This window comes from Vigna unguiculata, chromosome 10 (genome assembly GCF_037176805.1).
Source record: "Vigna unguiculata cultivar grain cowpea cultivar isolate G323 ecotype 2 chromosome 10, ASM3717680v1, whole genome shotgun sequence".
NCBI classification, from domain to species: Eukaryota; Viridiplantae; Streptophyta; class Magnoliopsida; order Fabales; family Fabaceae; genus Vigna; species Vigna unguiculata.
In genome coordinates, this window is record NC_140801.1 from 30826679 (window position 1) to 30830500 (window position 3822).

General features: G+C 34.2%; 1 pseudogene; it reads left to right on the plus strand.

Annotated features, from left to right (window-relative positions):
* The first annotated feature begins 335 nt into the window (after window positions 1–335).
* Window positions 336–1708, plus strand: LOC146882370 (3-oxoacyl-[acyl-carrier-protein] reductase, chloroplastic-like; annotated as a pseudogene).
* The last annotated feature ends 2114 nt before the right edge of the window (window positions 1709–3822 follow it).

Consider the following 3822-nt stretch of genomic DNA (forward strand, 5'->3'; position numbering starts at 1 on the left):
GGATGAGAATGAATTTTTTCTACGAAAATAAGTATGGGATAGCGAACCTCGTCCCCAACTCATTGCCATCCCTACTCACCCTTTTTCCAAATTTAAAAACCTAAGTGAGTTGAACAAACCTTAGGCACGTAATCAAAATTAGGTGCTCGATCGATCTCGTCATCAAACCTAGGTGTTCTGGTTACCTCATCTTCGTTATCATTCTCAATGCTCGATTGATCTCATCATAACTTAGGTGTTTTGGTTAGTTCTTCTCCTACTACTTGTTCGCCATTGCTCATCTCCTACTCATCGGCCATTGCTCGTCGGCCAATGCTTACAAGGCCCGTCTACCAATGGTTGTAGTGCTCGCATTTTTCAATGTCTTCAAGGTAGGAAATGTTTGATTGCAGTTTGGGAGGAAAAAAGTGATTATTACTTTATTCAACTTATAAATGTCACAAGAGTTTGGGATGTATTTGTTTCTTAGAATTTTTTCTCATCATGTGCTCTCTTTATAACATTATTCACACATTACTAGGAAAATGACTTTATCAACATTTTGAGCTTCAGAATATTTTCCCCTTTCACAGCTTGTAAGTTCTCAACTTTAATTTTGTTTATTGTATTTTTTTAATTAGGGTAATTTGTAATTTTTATCCATTTATTGAATTTTGGGTTTTATCTTGATTGGAATGATTTTTGCACTCAACTTTTATTCATTAGATTGATGAAATTATTCGTACATGCAATTGTAGGCAATTGATGCATGGGGAACTATTGATGTATTACTGAATAACACAAGTAACTTGATAAATTATGCTGCCACTTATTTATTTACTTTAATTTCATATTTCTTACATAAAATATAATGGGTTCAGGAATTACACAAGATGGGTTGTTGATGAGAATGAAGAAATCTCAGTGGCAGGACATTATTGTTTTGAATCTTACAGGTTTTTTCTAAGTTCTTGTTGTTAAATCAAGTATAACTATTTATTTTTCTTTCATTACAAGAGTCGATGGTTTGGTTTTGTACAGGTAGCAGCAAAGATTATGGTGGTGAAAAAGAAGGAGAGAGCTACCATAATAGAACCCTATGGCCATTGAGTTGACTTCTTTTTTCTTGATTCATCAGTTTGTGTTTTATAATGTTTATATGCTAACAACATTGTCTATGTAAATACTAGATGTTGGAATATCATATTATAGTTTCCTGTTACTTTTGTAGGGAAGGATAGTGAACATTACATTTGTTATAGTTTAGGTTGGCAATGTTGGACAAGCCAACTATAGTATTGTAAAGGCAGGGTAATGGGCGTCACAAAAAGTGTTGTTAGGGAATATGCTAGTAGAAGCATCACTATAAAATCTTTGAGCCTAATAGTCAAAAGGCAAGTTTATTATTGGTTGACAGTGTTACTTAAAACGCAACATTTCGTTATAGGTTAATGTAGTAGCCCCAGGATTTATTGCATCTGATATAACTACCAATGCTACAACCATACATGGAGAAAAAAGATTAGAGTTAATCCCCTTAGGTGAGTGACTGAAATACTTTTAACTCTGAAACACTTTAAATAAGTTTTTAAATAATTGAAGATATGCATTTTGCTAATAGTTATTGTTCTTTTACCTCGGATTCAGGAAGATTTGGTAACCATAAGAAGTTTTTGAACTTGTGGAATTCTTGGCTCTTAATCCTTCTGCTAGCTATAACATTGGATAGGTCATTTATTAATTCCACTATTAGTATTGATGTTCTAAATATACAACTAACTATTGAGTTCTATCATTAAACTAGCCATATCTTATTTGTTATTAAAGAAATTATTGTCATGTTGAAATGAAAATGGAAAAGGGTAGTCTGCGGAGGCCTCCTATTGGTCATCTAGATTTATAGGAAAATATCTCTATGAATCAAACTTGAATATTTCTAATATCTCTCACTTTGATTTATTTTTTCTTTATGAAAAGGATTATAAAGAAGCTAAAAATGGTATGTCATTCCTTTTCCAAAATCTACGTCCTTTGTGATTTTATTGTTAAAATACTAAAAAATCATAAAATACTAAAAATCCTAAATGTAAAGGTGCATTGGTTTTCATTTTATGTTTTCAAACTTTCATAGAAAAGTCTCACTTATCGTCTTTTTTTATTCTAACAAAGGTTTATTATGCTTTCTTGTAGGGGTGGCAACGCGGGCCGACCCGGTCTGTTTAGGCCCGGCTCCCATAAAATGTGGGCTGGCCCGCCCCGCCCCGCACACTTTATGTGGACTACAAACACTGGCACGCCCCCCATATTCCTTGACCGGCGGGTCCACGGGCTGGTCCACTTTTTTTTAATTTTTTTCAATTTTTAATTGTTTTTTTAAAAAATTTTATGATAAAAATTTCAATGTTTAAAAATTGGGAAACTTTAAGAAGTTCACAAAATTAAGTAAAGACTTTGGGGAATGGATGATAAATTGACAATTCAACATTTTCATCATATTCATACGATGACATACACAATGTATTCTTTAAATTTTAGCACATTAAAAAGTACATAATACTTTTTTTTCCAGTTATACAAGAATTTGAAACGTTAATGCAAGAGTCCATAAAAAAAGTAATTAATATACACAAGTGCAAGTTTTTTTTATGTGGGCTTGCGGGCTGCTGGCCAGCCCGCGTGGGCTGTGGGCTTATGCGGGTCGGGTCAATGCGGGCCGGGCCAATGCGGGCCTACAGGCTCACTACCCTGGCTTGTCCCGCGTTTTTTTCGCGAGCCTACGGGCCATGCCCTAATTGCCACCCCTACTTTCTTGTTTCCAAGCATGCACTTGAACCCTTTTATAAAAGCCTCTCATACTTTGTAGTTCACACGCACATCCATGCCCACATTTAATGCTTAACCATATATCTTGGTGCATCTTTTCTCTAGATTGGAAAGAAATAGAACACGTCTATTGTTGGGCTTGATTAGTTAATTTTGGAAGAAATCGCACTCTCAACTCAAGCCTAATCCTAATATATATCTATTCAAGTTAATCCTTTATATGTTATTAGTAGGTTCAAATGATCGAGTATATCAGAAAGTTTATATCACACACTCTATTCAACCAACAAAGAAAGAATTTGATAAGTGTTTTTTTTTTGTGATTTTTATCCGATGAAGACTAAAATCTTGTATTTGGTTCATTTGGCATCCAGTACGTTGCAGCTACATCGCACCATCAAATTTCACATGCTTGGCCTTTTGGTTTGTCATGAGAAAGTAGCTTATTTTTTCTATTGTCTATGTTCTAACTCTTCTTTTCTATAACTTCTTAATGGATATTCATCTACTTAATATGTATGTCCTGAGAAACCATATCCCTTTTAATGTTTTTTGTGTCCTAATTTTTAGTGAATTTATTGCTTATATCCAGTTAGAAAAATACATAGGAGATTAGAAAATGTTACTTATATACTACTAGATTGTGGTCTCTTTTAGCTTGTCTTAGGTGCGATCTCTTTTAAAACTACCTTAATGGCAATCTCAATGGTGGTGATTTAGTTTCATCTAACTTAAACAAAGGTTATAAAGCTTAAACGTTTCTCATTGGAAAAGTCAGTTTGTACTATTTATTTTTGCGTTCATGGTTTATTTCTTGAATCTTGCTCTCTCAATAAATGATCTTGAATGAATTTTCAGGTGGAGGGGTCAGCAGTTCTTGCAACCATAGAGTACTAGATCCATCTTCGAATACAATATGGTGTGATGCATCAATGGAGTGATGAGTAGACGTGGTTGTGATTGTAAGGCATGAAGAAGGGGCCATGTAAATACATTTTGGTAACTATGAGAAAAGTGGGA